General features: G+C 34.5%; 1 long non-coding RNA gene across 1 annotated transcript; it reads left to right on the forward strand.

Moving 5' to 3' along the window:
• The first annotated feature begins 6,302 nt into the window (after positions 1-6,302).
• Positions 6,303-16,666, forward strand: LOC123565964 (uncharacterized). The gene is made up of 3 exons (XR_006689302.2): positions 6,303-6,656; positions 12,412-12,582; positions 16,005-16,666. It is a non-coding gene; the product is annotated as an uncharacterized LOC123565964 (long non-coding RNA).
• Positions 16,667-17,833: the final 1,167 nt, after the last annotated feature.

The following is a 17,833-nucleotide window of genomic DNA, read 5'->3' on the forward strand; positions in this document are numbered from 1 at the left end:
TTTATTTTTTGGGGGCATAACTCTAAATCAAATTTTTTTTAAAAATTTAAAAGGGTCTCATTTCCTTTTAAAAAACCCGCCCCCTTTCGCCATTTTTTCTCGGGGTTAAAAGATGAAAAAGGGAAATTTTTTCTTATTTCAGTCTTGTGAAAACAAAGAGACCCCCTTTAAAATTAAATAAATTTGATAAAATTAAATACTTTTTCAAAAAAAACAATTAAACTTCTTAAAAAAAAATGTCGAAGAAAAAACCAAAGGGAAAACTGAAAAATAAACAAAAAGGGAAAAAATAATTTGTTTTTTTAGATGTTGGGAAAGATTTGCTATTTTTTTTCCCCGGGGTCTTTTTCCCAAAGCTAGGCGGGGGGAAAGAGAAATATCATTTTTTGATAAAAGAGGTTTTTTAAAAAATATTATATGTTAAAATATTTTTTAGAAATACAAGTCTTCGCCCATTCTCACTGGAACATTTGCATTTTGATAAAAATTTTTGTAAACCCCCCAAAGTAATAAATAAAAAGCCCTCGTTTTGGGCGTTTTATTGGGTTTAAAAACATAATGTTGCGCCTTTTCATAGGGAAAAACTTAGTTAACCCCAACCCCGACCCCCGAAAAAATCCCTAAAAAAGGCACGTCCATCAATGCTTTCGGGCTTTCATTTTTTACTTTACTGTAATGTCCCTTTTAGAGCCCAAAAAAAAGGGGCCCCAAAAAAAAATCGGGCCCCTTCTATTATCGACCCCCCACCCTTAATGAAACTTTAAACACATTTATTACTAGAAAACAGTTATCATGTCTTCATGTCCCAATTTTTCGTCACAAAATTTTTTTCATGCGCCATTTTTAAAGTTTTTCAACAGTGTACTGCAAGAAAATTTCAGTGCCAACCACTACTCGCCGTTAAAGGGAGGTTTTCTTTCTGTTAAAACAAATTTTTCCGTTTTTTTGGAAACGAATCATTTAATTTTTTATTTTAAACCTTCTATACACAAAAGAAAACCCCTTTCTATCACCAAATTTTTTTTCTCCCTTTCAACCCTTTTGGAAAATTATTGGGGGTCGATAAAACAATTTTAAAAAATGACCCTTTTCCCATTATCGACCCCCAATTTATTAAAATTTAAAATAATTTCTTGGGTTCTTTGAGAAAACACTTAATTTATTTTAAAATGTCCCCCAAAAAATTGTGGGAAAAGATTTTTATTTCACTTTTGGGGTTTTATTACCCTTTTTCTCGGGCTTTATCATATCCCCTCAGTGTAAAAAACTCAAACCCTTTTTAAAAAAATAAAAGGATTAAATCAATATAAAATTTAAAAACTTCAAAGTTTTTTTTATTTGTGCATCACTGAAGCGTGTGCCAAATGAAAAACTTTTATTTTAATTTTTAAAATAAGTTGGGGGGTATTTAAAACTAAAGTCCTATTATGGTTTAGGAAATATACTTTGTTATCCAAAATGGAAAATGGGGAGGTCTCTAAAAATTTCAGGGTCCTGATTGTCATTGAAACCCAATGTTCTGTGATGACTCTGATAAAGTTTTTGAAAGTAAAATTTTAGTTGATCACAAGGGTTAAAAAAAACTCCTAAATAAAAGAAAAAAAGGGGAAGTCCCCTGAAAGTTTGTCAAAATCTGATGTTTTCTATCATTTATTAGGGTAGTGACAGTTTTGACGATTTTGAAAGATTCCTCTGAAGGGAAAAATGAGGGACAGTGCAGACCCCTTGACCATGTCAGGGGGTGGTCGTCAAAGGGAACCCAAAAGAGTGAAAAAGGGGTGATAAACCCAGGATGGTGGGGACATTAAAGGACTAAGCAACCAGAACTTCCTTGTTGACTCCAGAGGACTTATTAAAATTTAATTTTTAAAAGTTTAAAAAAAAGAATGCTAAAAATGTTTTTAAGGCTGTAGATAAAAATGGTAATCAACTTTGGGTTTTTAAAGGGTTTTTAAATTTTTATCTCTTGTGTGGGGGCTAAAGGGTTTTATTACAAAAAAACTATTTTCCAAAAATTTTTTAATTTGTCCCGTCAAAAGACCAAAAATGAAACGTGATTGTTTTAAAAAACCAAATTTAAATAAAAAAAAAAACACATGAAAAAATTTTCCATGAAAAACGTAGTAAATGATGCTTTGTTTTTAAAGCTCATTTTCAAATTTCAAATTTCAATTAAAACAATTGGGCCAAAAAAAAATCCCTTAAAATTTAATTAATAATTAAAATTATGCTTTATTTTTTAGTGTTTTTTAAGTTTAAAAAAAAAAAAAAAAAAATAGGGGGGCGATAATAGCAAAGGGGGGGGGGTAATGCAACACCCTTCAAAAGACAGAATATTTCCATACCTTATTCTTAAAAGTAAAAATGGGTTTTTTTTTGGGTTTTAAATCGACCCAATTTTTAAATTTGTCTCAAAAATATCGTCACTTTGTCTCCCGGGGGAAAAGGGGAAAGGAAAAATGCCGGGAGATTATGGCTTAGGGGGGCGGGTAATTGCCTCCTTTTTCTTTTATCATACTTTTTTCCCCGCCCGGGAGAATCACAGTATTGACAACTTTTTTATTTCATAAACACATAAATTCAGAAAACAATTATCGGACTACAAACCCTAACCCTAACCCCCATGATTTTCGGAAATCTAAACCCAACCCCCAAACCCCAACTAAAACCAAACCCAAAAAAAAATTTTGAGGGAACCCCGTGTTTTAAAAATGACGTCACGTCAATGCTTGGGGGGCGAAATTTTTTTTGCATTTTTGGGAAAAGGGGGCGGATTTTAAAAATGACACAAAGGGGGTAAAAAATTTTTTTTTTTATTAAACCCCCAAAATAGTTTTTTTATGAAGGCGTGAAAAAGGAAATCATTTGATTTTTGATATCTAATTAGTATAGATTTAAAAATTTCTGTAAAAATTTCAGTAGATTTTAAAAGATAGGATCCTCTAACGCCCGGGGTTTTTACGATTGGGGGTTTTTTTTTTGGAAAATGACAAAACCCAAAATAAAAGCTGCACATAGCCGTAACCAAAGGGTTTTTGGGAGGGGGGTCAGTTGACAAGGGGATAGGGGTGGAGGGGTTTACCCCCCCCCGGGATGGGGTATGGGGCCCTCCCAAAAATTTTTAAATTAAAAATCATTTTCGTGCGATTTTGGGTGTATTTTTAAAGCTTACTGATGGGGGAAAAATTACCCTTTATTTTTTTCGCTTTTTTTTCTGTGAATAGTACATAATAAGGTTGCCGCTAGCTGCCCGTGCGGTACCCATGAAAACGCACGAATACTAAGCAATCATCGTTCGGCAACCCTACAGCGGCCACATCATCCACATTTTCAGATGGTTATATATAAATGGCCATCTCCGACATGTTTTCATTATTTGTCGGAGAAATGATTGCGGTTGCAGTTGAGGCAGGTCAGGAGAAGAGAGCAGATGATTACAAGCCTGGTCGTTCTTGATGAGCAGCAGGCCCGACAGAGGCACCGGAAGAGGACGGTATGCGTGAAACCCTTGCTGCTGAGACGGGCCACCCTCGGACACTTAGACACCATGATGCAGGAGTTGATGCCGGAATCCTATGGGGACTTCTAAGCTTACCTCATAATCGAGCCTACCATGTTTCGGGAGATGGTAGACAGACTGACCCCCAGAATTTCTAAGCACGTAGACTGCCGTCCAGGCTTTTACCTTGTATCTTCTCCGCGCAGCCTCTTCATGCACGGAAGCAGTACGGGCTTCGTACGATTTCCATACATAGAACCAGTACAAAAATGGCACGATGCTTGTATATAATGTGAACACATACGCCGTAGCCCATAGCCATCTACGATGCCAAAAAATCCGCAAGGAATTATCGCGCGCCGCCCGGGTTAAATGTGAATTAGGTATCAGCTATAGAAAGAAAAGAAATAACGCATGACAAAATAAATTTTCTCTTTTAGCAGCTGTACTAGCATGACACTGTATTTTTCTTACAATATATCTACAATTAAAAAAATATACTGAAAGGAAAAGGCACAGCTGTAAAATTTGATTTCATATGCAGTTCATGTAAAAATTACAAAATAACTTATGTTAGATTTATTTCTCATCAGGTTAGTTGATAGATACACCCAACCTTCTGCAGGATCGCTAGGTTCAACATTGAAACGTAGGATTTTGTCGATACATAACTGAAAATAAAAAATAATCGACGGCGTTTTATTTCTGCGGGAAAATTACATATGTATGCGTTTTATATCATTCCGTAGGCCTACATATATATACAAACAAATGATCACATTATTTAGCTACAAACACACATTTTAAAAAATTACAACACACAAAGAAAAAAGATTTTTAAAATGTCTAGCCTACATGGCAACGTAATTTAAATTATTCTGAATATGTAATTGTGACCGTCACGCGTGACGCTTGATAATTTGATTTTTTAAAGAAATAATTGTGGCAAAATGAGTAGTATGTTGATATCTTTGCTGAAAATATTTTCTGATGATTGTTGACAAAACGAGTTTTGAAATGCACTTAAGCTATATGTATACTGTCAGATACTCCACTCTCGGAAACTCCTAGCTTTTACCCAAACTCCTCATCCCTGGGTCCAGTAATTATATTTTATCAAGCAATGGACAATGATTGCAGTTCGCCTAAAGAATCACTATCGCAGTTACGAATTTTGTAGTGTTGATAGACTTTATCACTTCTTTTTTGTTTCAAGCCTGATTGTTATTGAATTTAACATTAACATTGAGCTTACACTACTGTAGGCTATAAACAGAAATTTATCTGGGCTATGTGCAAGGAATACGAAAAATAACATAAAATGAACTCCGCTGTTGTGATTCTTTATAAATATTTAAATGTGTCGAAATTCAAGCAAAATATAGTTGCAATTTTTAGATCGAATCCAGACAGTATGATAAACCGTATTGCAGAGAGCAAATTGTGTTAACTCCTTGGGGATGGGAGGGGGTGGGGGCTGCTTTTCCTCACCTCCTCTACTGCCTCTTGGCCGCCAGGACTTGCGGTTATAAATTCCTCGGCTTATCCTCGGAGTTTTGTGTTAAACCAAGAACATTTGTTTGGTAAAGCATTAAAGGCTTTAAACGTTTTATTGTATAACTGTAAAGATTTTGATTTTAAACCAAAGTTATTATGTCAGTTGTTTGATTCTTTTGTAGGCTCTATTTTGTCATACTGTTCTGAAGTATGGGGCCACAATAAGTCAAAAGATATTGAGCGTGTACATATTAAATTTTGTAAAAGAATCTTAAATGTTAGAAGTAGCACTTGTAATGCAAGTGTTTATGGTGAGTTAGGTAGGCACCCTCTATATATTGATAGATATGTGAGAATGATAAAATATTGGTGCAAATTAATAAATACTGATAATATTATATTAAGGAAAGTCTATGAACTAGGTGTATCTGATTGTAATATAGGTAAAAAAACTGGGTATCGAATGTTAAAAACGTATTAGATATGTATGGCTTTTCTGAATATTTCAATAATACTAGTTTGATAGATTGTAAAATGTTTCCAAAGATTTTTAAACAAAGACTTATTGATAATTACATGCAAGAGTGGTTTGCATCTGTTGAAAATAGTGCCGTGTTAGATCTTTATAAAAATTGTATAACAACTCTCACATATAAATGTTACTTAGATTTATTACCTAAAAGTTATAGATTTTTTGTTACAAGAATAAGAATATCTGCACATACTCTTAGAATTCAAACTGGTCGATACGGACCAAAATAGAATACCACGTAATGAACGATACTGTTTATGTTGTAACACTATAGATATTGAAGATGAATATCATTTCATTTTAATATGCCCATGTTATATAGATATTAGAAGAAAATACATTAAGAAGTATTATTATAATAGACCATCGATGTACAAATTCATTGAACTTATTACTACAAATAAAAAGAGTATACTATTAAATCTTGCAAAGTATATTAAAGAATCTGTTAAAACTAGAAATATGATTATGAATGCTAACAATTAATATTAACATATGCGTCTTCTATTAGCAACTTTAACAACACATTTAAGCCTACTTGTTGATAGAATTATTATAAATATATTATGAATGTTATATTATAACTGTTCATCCTCCATCATTAAACATTACTTTTTGTTGTTTAATTATTATATTATTCATAATTATCATATGTTTGAAAGATCATGTTAACGTGACATTGTATTATCAAAATATGTTGTTTATTATGCATGACGATGTACCATGTACAAGTCTTAAATAAAATTCTGTTCTGTTCTGTTCTGTTCTGTTCTTCAGATTAAAAAAATAAAGGGAAACTCTTGTTACGGAAAAGGTGGAACAAACTTTAGTTGCCAAACATGTCCTGTTTATCTAGCCCGCTAAAATCTCTGAATACAATAAGGAAATATTCTCAACGATTATCATTGTTTTTTTTATTTGCAGAAACCTAAACGAATCGAAACATCGGACAGTATTGACTACAGTACAGTTTGAATTACAAGACAGGAAAAAGCAACAAATTTCAGACGTCCAACATTCTTCCTGCTCACATGCTTACATCTTGTGGCGTCAGATAAATAGCCAGTAGCCAAGTATTGATGTAGTCGTAGTGGAATAACTGGGAAACTCTTAATTTTTTCTTTGAAGGTATGTTTCTTTTCTTACACCGTCGTACGAAATAATTCAGAGAAATATCTAATATTAATTTGTAACAGAAAATACAGATTATTGAGTATTGACGGAACAAACAAGCACAGTCATGTCGTATAACAATCTGCGTATTCTTCATTTTGCCACCTGTATATCTTTCCATCCATCCATCCGTCCATCTGCCCATCTAATGGTCGATCAGTTTCATTCCAAAGAATATTCCTGAAGCCAGTTCTGAATAGGGGACAGATTTTCTATGTAGGAAAAAGAAGGACATACTAGTACAAAGTTTTTGCTAAAAAAAAACCCCAACATTCTTAATCCAAAATACAACAGATCTGATGTTAAATGTTCAATATTTCATTCATCCAATTCTATTTTTAAAAAAAAATCTATTTTGTCCACCGTTACATGTCGCAGTAACAACGCTAAATGTCGCACTCCCAATTTAAAACTAAGATATATAATATTAACAATTCATTGTTTTTTATTTGTTGTAATAAGTTCGAAGCTGCAATAGTAAATTATTACATGACTGTATTCTATTGTTTCTCTGATTGGCTGAAAACGGTTCGAAAAGTAATGAGTACATATTAGTCATATCAACTTCTCTTGGGTTATAAATAGAACGAAAATAACAATAGATCGAAGTAGGTGCTTGGAAAACCAATATCAACCTGATTTGGTCTAAATTTATTCCTTATTTCTTTATTAAAGTTACAATTGTAATAACAAGACCGACTTTACATTTATTCATGTAATAAAACAATTATTGACTTTTTCATAGGTTGATATCAGACTATGATATATTTTTTTTACATTTTTATGACTGAATATAGTGAACTGAGTCAGTCTATATCATTATGTCCAATATCTTAACATCATTCCCCTGTGAAAATCTCTAAAATAGACTGGCTTTTGTCTCTATGAAATTGAATTCGACCAAAAGGGGAATAATGTAGAAGTCTAGTGGCTAGTCTATATACATTGTTAATCCCATAAAATGCTTATGCTGTTTCCGACTCAGCACTAAACTGGCATTTTTTCGGCGGAATAAGTGACCGAGTCGTCATTGTCAGTCTGGTAATTAAACATAACATCATTAAGTATAAAATCATCATATAAAGAACTAGGAAAGAAAAATGTCATAAAGTCCCAACATTCCAGAGCTAGTGACGCTCACGAGTAAAGAAACGAAATTCATGTTCATTTTCATTCGGTTAAGTTCTAGAACTTTTTTTTTTACATTTCGAAGAAATACAGTTTGTTAATAATAATCAATATACAGCTTACACGCCGCAACACACGGTCATTATGGTCTAAGAACCATGGTATAATGCACGTACAGTTTTCCCGCCAAAGTGTTCAACGAGTCATTGATCTTACTGCTAATTACTGGAACGGCAATATTAATGTCGATCTAGTATAATTCCGACAAAACTTAACCAGACCATACAACATGACACTATTGGAAATGGGTTAAGTATAATTTTGACTTATTATGTACGATGCGCGTTACTACAGTCTATAAAAATACGACCTGTGACAAACATATCATAATTATTTAAATTTTAAAAATAAATTAAGTTCAAATCTGTATCGTGCAGGATTTTGCCCTTGAGACGAACGGCATTTGCTCATGAGTCGAACATGCGTTTGATCGCAGTTAGTACGCTTGAGGCGTTTAAGTAACAATGCTGAAATCTTATAAGAACAGCATTAAAAAAAGGGACATACTTAAATGGTTAAAATGTAGATTCTTAGTTTCTACTTATTTTCTGTCTAGATTACACTGAAATAATTTAAGGACAACGGCAGGATCGGCGGGTGACCCCGTGTACAAGGTAACTAATTATCAAAAACCACTGCGAGCAGCTGTCTGGTCATAGATTGCACGCCGGTACTCCGGTCACTTCGAGTTGGATTTTTTGATTTGCCTAGTGCAGTGTTCACGAAAGACCCTGAACATTCACAGGACAGTCGGTCTGGTAAACATGATTTTTTTACAGGACCGGATAATATTTTACCAGACCGATTTCTTTTTAATAAATTTGATATCTGATCTTTAAAACTGGTATTATACATAGTCTATATAGACAGCATTACACAAATTACATCCTTTAAGTTTATTTCCAGGTCATATTAACTGAAACAGATCTTCAGACATTAAGTTTTCAGGCTGTAAAAAATTTCCCTGTACTTGGATTCAGTGTTGTTATATTTTCTGGTCCTTTGGGACCATGGAGTCCATTCAACATATGTGTAATAAATCTAGAGTCCCGCTTTTAAGCCGTTGCTAGGGGGCGTGAGCGATGTTGCACATTTCATTACCTCTCGCGAAGACTCAGTCAACGAGTCTGTTGTTATTCTTCTTGGTTGCATTCTTTGCTTCCAAAGGATCTTTTAGTAATTTTACAGATTTTATTCATATTCATTTGCTATAGCATCGCTGTTTTTTACGCCACAAGTCTATTGTTTGCACCGAGTCACGTTGATGTTGACATAAAGAGAATTTCTGGAAATTCCCGTCTGGTTCCCGCGTACATAAATCGAGTACCATCCACGATTAGTACACATCCAATGATAACGCGCGTTCTTAGAATTGTCGTGACGTTGTGAGGGGTTTCCACTGTTTCTATTTTAAGTACCAATGAAACAGGCGCTTACTAAAATATAGTTTGACATCAATTTCTCGGGATTTCATTTTACAATTTAATGATGAAAGTCGAACTTTCGCGAAATCGTGGAGGACTTTCTTCTTATTTTATCATATTGACCTGCAATTTTTATCGGACACTCGGTCTTGTGAACTTGATATATCATGCCGGACCGGATCAAAATTTACCGGAAATGTCCGACGGTCCGACGGCTTTCGCGACCTCTGCTAGTGTAATAAACAGTGCATTTTTGTCTACCTTGATAAGTCTGTGGAAACACCTATTGCAGCGATGTTCACAATCAGCATTCATTTCGGCCTGGTTACAACATTATATAAAATTTTGACATTACAATTCGTACACAACAATGCTTCTGTTTGAAAACACAGAAAAAAATCACAAGATTTAAATACGTTTCATTGTTGTATTCATACCAAAGTTTACCCTGAATCCCTGAAAAAAAAAAGACATACCCTTCCCGCGGGCACCTGAGAAACTGTTCATGCCCTTATTGTCTTGTGAAAGTTTATGGCAAAATATATTGTTTTCAGTTTCACTTTAACTGAACAAAATTATAAAATGGAAAAAGGAAAGAAGCTCGCATTGCTGAATGAAATGCTGTTATTCGGTTAATACAAATACATTTACAATCCTTTTAAATCAAATGCATGATTTTTTTTTTAATTTTTAGCTGGCCGACAAAGGTAAATTAATCTAAATATCCACTTGGTTGGTTAAAAAAACCAACACAACTTAACATTTTTTTTAAATTAAATCAAACCAACTACATTATCGGGAATTATTGATGTATTCGGAAAGGATCAATACATTAATACGTCAAGGGCACACATCAGTTTATATCCCCTTTTGAACTTAAAACTTGCATGCAAGATACTCTTATAAATTGATTCCATACCTCATGTTTAAGTTTTTATTTGGATGTAAATGAGATGTGGAACCAAAATTTGTAGTCCTGTTTGACGCCATATAACCTATACTGTGTTGGTGCGCCGTAAAACCCAAATAAATAAATAAATAAATAAATTGTTTTATTATAACATGTATGTATTGTTTCTTCAGACAAAAATACCAATTTGGTGACCCGAGTTCTTAATAAACTTTGAATATTGAAAGAAGAAGCACGGGTGGCTATCATTTTTATTTCATATTTTAACTTGTGATACATTAATCTATAAATATGTAAAGTTATAGAAAAATCTGTTCGCTAGAAATAATTGTGAAAAACATCTTGAAAAACGAATTGAACGATATTTGGGTGCAGTCTAAAAAATGTGAACAGCTTATATAATACAACATAGGCACATAGCGGCTCGTCCAATATGGTTTTCTCAGCTGGGTACTCGTCCAAATATATCTCCGTATTGTACAGAACAATGTTAAATAATCTAATAATATTAGACAATATTATACGCCATAATGGATTTCCAATTGGAACCAGACGCAGATGTTTCTTCAATCATTTGGCGGGAAAACTGCACGTGGCTTCCATGTTACTCCTTTTAGTATTGACCGCGTGTTAACAACTTAACATCACATTTAGTATTTGCGTTGTATTTTCGTAATATCGGGCTATCTTCTACCTTATAATGGATTTCCAAATTGAACTGGAAGCAGACGTTTCTTCAATTATTTTGGCGGGAAAACTGCACGTGCCTTCCATGATGCTCCTTTGGTATTGATCGTGTGTTTACAGAAAATTTAGTATTTGCGTTATATTTTCGTGTCAGCAGCTATAATAAATTTTCATGGAAGTGTAAACAAAATATTCTTCAACCAAATGAGAATGCATGCTTCAGGGCTTGAATCTATTTCGTTTCTGTAAGCCAGTGACCGTTTCTGAAATGGTTGAGTTCATAGTATTTTTCATTCGAGTGTGCTTAATATTTCATTGATGTTAGAAAAAAAAAATACCGACCCAGAAGTAATGGGTCGGAAATGGCAAACAAACATATTTAAGGGTGGTCTTGAAATGCGAAATGATTACTTGCAGGCTTAATTGTCTGACTTGTAAGACTTATCGACTGAAAAAGCACATGACTGCTGCACAATAAACAATTATAACATAGTCAAACATAAACACTCATTATAAGAGAAGTGAGACATTTTACACTCAAATGTTCTCACTTTTATTTTTCATAAAATTTGATGTACAGCAAAACCTGTCTGTAGAATGATATTCCGTTGTAACTTTTCGCCCGCAATTCTTATCAAATTTAGACGCATAAATTTCAGAGGCTGTTTGGCTCAATTTATATTCAATTTTTATATGTGAAACGACTTAAGAAAACTAAAATTATCTAGTTGATCGACACTGAATGCGGGTTAAGCCCGCCCACGTGGCATACAACTAAGTTGTTTTTAACTCGACTATACGAAGTATGGAGAGCTGTCCTACTCGACCTCGGTTAAAGTTTTGATGCGCTTTCCTTATATCTCTGTAATTGCTTGAGAGATTGGACTGAAACTTAAAATAGTTATTCATTCCTTATCATCATCCACATCATGTGGCACAAGGGTCTGGTCATAAGTCTCGCACCAATATTTCATGAATTATCCCCTCTCCTTTTACTTAGAATTTCAGGTGATATTTTTGGTGCACTTTCGCTCTATCTCAGTTATTATTAAATGGATTTCATTCAAAGTTAAAACAATCATCCCACATCATAATCCACATCATATGACACTAGGCTCATAACTCTGGTACTATTTTATCTTGAATTATGCCCCTTTTTACTTTGGATTTTAGGTTAATTTTGATGCATTTTCATTAATCTCTGTCACCGCACAAGGGATTTTATTCAAACATAAAGTATTTATTCTACATCATCATGCACAGCATATGACTCAAGAATAACATCTCTTGCACAGTATTTCATTAATTAATCCCCTTTTTACTTAAATTTTCAGATTAAAGTTTTGGCGCCCTTTCACTTGACACAAGGGACATAACTCTGGTACCGTACCAATATTCAGTTCGGATCAATGTATATAGTGAATGTAAAAAAGTAAGAAACAATTAATGCAAGATGAGGTAATATTCTCAACTATTATGATAATGTCTTCTTTACTTGCAGAAATTTAAATGACAGTATTGACTGGAGTTTGAATTACTCAAAGGGAAAAAGACAAAACAGTCAAAAAAAAAAACAGTCGTCCATCTTTCATCCGGCATATATCCATAGGTGTTGGATAAAAAGCGAACTTATGGAGCCGAAATGAAGTACTTGTGGAAATTATTTTTGAAGGTAAAGTTTGTATTTTAACAGCGTCAAACGGAATACATTAGAGAAATATATTTATAAAATTAATTAAACTTAACTATGAAGAAGAACAAACGTTCCCGGCGGAACTCGAACCAAAAATGCAATAACCAAATTTTATAATGTAGTATGCTTATAAATATTCTCCATTTTGCTACTTGTTCGTGTCTGCCGGTCTGTCTCTATTATATCTTCAAATGTATCAATCAGTTTATCAATCCATACGTCCGTTCGCACATCAATCCATTTGTGAAGTCACCATATACGTCGAACTCTACATACATTTGCCAATTTTTGTTTTACTTTGTTTTTTTTGTTGTTGAATGTTCCAAGTGGTTACAGAGCGACTTCAGAACTTAGATACTGGAGAACCTATGATAACAACCTGCACATCACGAACTGCACTGTAATAACGCGGTTTAATGACGAACATGTTGTTGTGACAATAACTTTTCAACTCGAGTGGTGAGAGATAGAAATTGGCTAGCTTTTGTTGTCAAGTAAAAAGGGGAAATAAAAATAGGCTGCGTACTTCCGTCCGAATGACTTTATACTGGTTGGAGCGTTCGCTTGTGAATCGAGCGGTCATAGGTTTGGTGTCCGGTACAGTCACTCTATCCGTGACTAATATTTTTCAATGGGACAGTTGTAAGTTACTGTGGGAAAGAGTTTAGTGCTTGTAAAAAATGAAATGTTGTCGAAAACGGGCGTAAAACCAAAAAATAAACAATAATTATTCCCGGTTAATTCTAACTATTATGTTGATCGAACTATGCACAGTCAAAACGAAATGAAGTTAATGTGTACGGGCATGAAATAAATAAGTTATTGCACGTGCGCAATTGATAACTATTATTTGTGTTGGGTTTACGCCGTTTCTCAGCAACATTAAATTTACACAGCCTGTCTTTATAGTTTCTAACCAGTAGACACTCCATAAAAAAGACAAATTTCTCACTTCATGGAACGCTGTAGCTGGTCGAGCTTGAACTAACAGCTCCAGATTCCGGGGGAAAATTGTTATTTAAATTCCCAACTTTCATTGTAGCGTGAAATGGACTTGATAGTCAAGGAATTTTATAATCTTATTCTGTTCAAAAACATTTCAGGAACATCTTCAGAAAATTCAAATTAAAAAAAATGCTATGGAGGAGAGAACGAGCAGTAAAATGAGCCGCGCCATGGGAAAACCAACATAGTGCGTTTGCGACCAGCATGGATCCAGACCAGCCTGTTCGCTTTCAAAGCCTATTGCAATTAAAGAGACTGTTAGCGAACAGCTTGGATCCTGACCAGACTGCGCGGATGTTGGTTTTCTCATGGTGCGGCTCAAATGTTTAATAAGAAGTATCTTATTTTTACATTACGCTTTTTTTGTACGTAACATGCATTCATGTATACAAGTATGACAATAAGAATCGGAAAGAATACAAAATTAGAATACGCTTAAAATGAAATTTATGTTGTAGTAAACTTTTTTGGGGATTAACTTATTTTTCTCTAAAATACAAACAGTTTTTTTTTGTGTGAAATTTTGATGCCCAAATTATTGCGCGTGAAAATGGGGGTAGGGAAAAAGTTAAGATAATATAGCGAAAACGAAGTCGGAGACCTCCGATCCTTTTCGCTCATTTTGCAGTAAAATAAATTGATATGATAACTATTTTTTTTTTAAATCTATGGACCAGTTGCTACACACTATTTAGTCATTCCGCTCGCAAACAATAATTTCGTAGAAAGATTTTGGCATGATTTTTGCATAGAGTAAGCATTCCTTCGGGGAATAGTCGGAGTGCATGTTTGAAAATTACATGACCGTATATGCCATACTGTTTTTAGCTCACCTGAGCAATGCTCAGGGTAAGATATTGTGATCACGCTGTGACCGTCGTGCGTGCGTCCGTGGTCAACAATTGTGTTTAAAAGACATCTCCTCCATAAGCACTGAATGGATTTTGATGAAACTTGGCATGAATGGTCCTCTACCAAAGTTATTCAAACGGTTCCGCTTGGTTGCACACAGGGGCACTAGAGCTAAAACAGAAAAATCTTCAAACGACATCTCCTAAAACGATGGTCCGATTTTGAAATAATTTACACAAAATGGGCCTTATATCACCTCGTCAAGATCAGTAGGGCTGCTGGATTAGACGACCCCTAATGTTTTTGGGGTCGCTCCGTCAAAGGTCAAGGTCACAGGGGCCTGAACATTGAAAATCATTTCCGATCAATAACTTGAGTACCACTTGACCCAGAATATTGAAACTTCATAGGATGATTGTACATGCAAAGGAGATGACTCCTATTGATTTTGGGTTCACTCTGTTAAAGGTCAAGGTCACAGGGGCCTGAACATTTAAAACCGTTTCCGGTCAGTAACTTTAGAACCACTTGACCCAGAATGTTGAAACTTCATAGGATGATTGGTCATGCAGGGTAGATGACCCCTATCAATTTTGGGGTCACTCTGTTAAAGGTCAAGGTCACAGGGGCCTGAACATGGAAAACCGTTTCCGATCAATAACTTGAGAACCTCTCGACCCAGAATGTTGAAACTTCATAGGATGATCGTTCATGCAGAGTATATGACCATTATTGTTTTTGGGGTCAATCCGTTAAAGGTCAAGGTCACAGGGGCATAACCATTGATTACAATTTCCGATCAATAACTTGAGAACCTCTTGATCCAGAATGTTGAAACTGAACATGCAGAGTAGATGACCCGTATCGATTTTGGGGTCACTCTGTTAAAGGTCAAGGTCACAGGAGCCTGAACATGGAAAACAATTTCCGATCAATAACTTGAGAACCACTTGACCCAGAATGTTGAAACTTTATAGGATGATTGAACATGCAGAGTAGATGACCCCTACTGATTTTTGGGTCAGTCCATTAAAGGTCAAGGTCACAGGGGCCTGGTCATGTAAAATCATTTCCGGAAAATAACTTGAGAACCACTTGACCTAGAATGTTGAAACTTAATAGGATGATTAGACATGCAGAGTAGATGACCCCTATTTATTTTGAGGTCACTTGATCAAAGGTCAAGGTCACAGCAGCCTGAACAGTGACTTGAGAACCACTAGGCCAAGAGTGTTGAAACTTAGCGGGTGACTGGACATGCCAAGTAGATGATCCCTATTGCAGCCAACCATCAGTGTCTCTTTGACTTTCGCTCCTGACCACTACTGACTTCTTGCCCATAGGACTTTGCAATGGGGGAGACATGCGCTTTTTTTACAAAAGCAATTTCTAGTTTTATTATGCTTTGTGCTTAGTATACTTCAGGTTTAAAGGGATGACTCGTTTTCAAACATGAAATTAAAAATAACGCTCGGAAATTAAAAGATGGATGTTGCCACTTTTACGCTGATTTCATTGTAATATTACTGATTTTATAATTTCAGGGAAAGTTACCAAGAACCAGGCGCAACAGGATTGTTGAAGGATACAGAAAATAACTTACTGTATTACTACCACCACTTAGATGTTTGCCGACATCTGTCAAAAAATGAAACATTTCAGGAGCTCTAAAGAATTGTGAATTTAACTTAATCATAATGCATCTGAATGGACATATATTTGATATTTGTTCAGTGGTATTCAGATGCAGACGATGGTGCAGAATACTGTGATTGTAATGCTAAGGACTGCTTCATGAGTAGTTGATACATGAGATTATTCCGAATACATTTACAGACATATGTCATTTAGTGCAAACATTTTGTAGTGAGTTACACAGGATTATGTCTTCCATGATTTATTTGCATTAATATGCAGAAGAAAAAAACTGATCATAAGATGCATAGTTTTATTCAAAATCAGAGACATTTTCTTACTGTCACCAAGTTGTTACACTTGAAATTATTTTCATGTTATTTTTTTTGAAAGCATCGTTTATAGACATATCTTTGGTACTTTAAAAGACAATGACTTGAAATTAAAAATGTTTCTTTATAATCATCATCTGCGTGTGTGGTTACAATCACAATAATTCTAATTGTATTTCTTGGCAGAGTTATGCCCCTTTCATACTTAAAATCAAAATTAAAAATAAAGAATGTCAGTACACCTTCTTTACTTGACCTTTAACCCCTCTGTGTAGTAGGGGCTTTTCATATATTGGTGTATCTTCCTTTTAAAGTAGAGGTCTCTTATTGAGACATTAATTTTATTTATTTTACTGTCAAATTGCGAATAGTGGAGCGTGCTGTCTTACCGACAGCTCTTGTTATTTTCACCCTTATACGTTATCACGATGTTGACAGGCACAATGCCTGTGAAGTTTCTCTGAAGTTATGGCCATTGAATTTCTCAGATTTGCTAAAGTTGACCAGACTTGAGCAGTTCTTATCCTTTGTTCACCAAACTTGACTACTATGCTTGCAGGCATAATATCTCAAAATAGTTCTATAACTAGCTGGATATTCTCAGTTATGGCCCTTCAGTTACTACGAAAAATGACAGTACCTTAGCCAAAATTTTGTCAGCTCATTATCTGGATATTCCCAGCTATGGCCCTTCAGTTACTACGAAAATGACAGTACCTTAGTCAAAATTTTGTCAGCTCATTATCTTTGTACTCTAAACATCGCTCTAAATCTCTTGCCTTGAATTAATCAAAATTTTAAAAATGTTACATCTGTCTCAGAATTCTGAATAAGGGGTTTATTTTGGCGGTTTGGTTCTGTTGTTTATTTTCGTATCAAATGTCAGGTATCACTATATAAATCTAAACTTGATAGTCCTTTGAATAGAGATGTGTTATAAACATTAAATAAATTTCGTAGAAGCAAGATTTGAGTTGCATTTATACAGTGTTCGAGTGAAAAATATGTACTGTAGAAGTTTGAACACTTTATCTCATGCTTCAGAATAGGGCGGAAAAGAGAAAACTTTTGACAAATGGAAATTATTATTTATAAATATATCGATCGTTGCTAAATTTGCGATGATAATTTGCTATGATTTCTTTCATAGTCAGAAACATCAATGTTTAAATACAGCTTGGATACCAGTAATGAATACTTACCCAATATGAAGGAATCAAATGCGTTGTAATAAGAAAGGACACGCTTAATCAATATCATACTGAAAAGTTGATTCTAATACGCTTGTTGCTGTTAAAACACGCTTACGCTAAATAACGTATGTGTACATGCGATGACGTTAATATTTTTGTTGCAACCAAGAAAGAGCGCTATTACATTTTATCTACTGACTTAGATTAAGGGCA

This window comes from Mercenaria mercenaria, unplaced genomic scaffold (assembly GCF_021730395.1).
Source record: "Mercenaria mercenaria strain notata unplaced genomic scaffold, MADL_Memer_1 contig_526, whole genome shotgun sequence".
Taxonomy (NCBI): domain Eukaryota; kingdom Metazoa; phylum Mollusca; class Bivalvia; order Venerida; family Veneridae; genus Mercenaria; species Mercenaria mercenaria.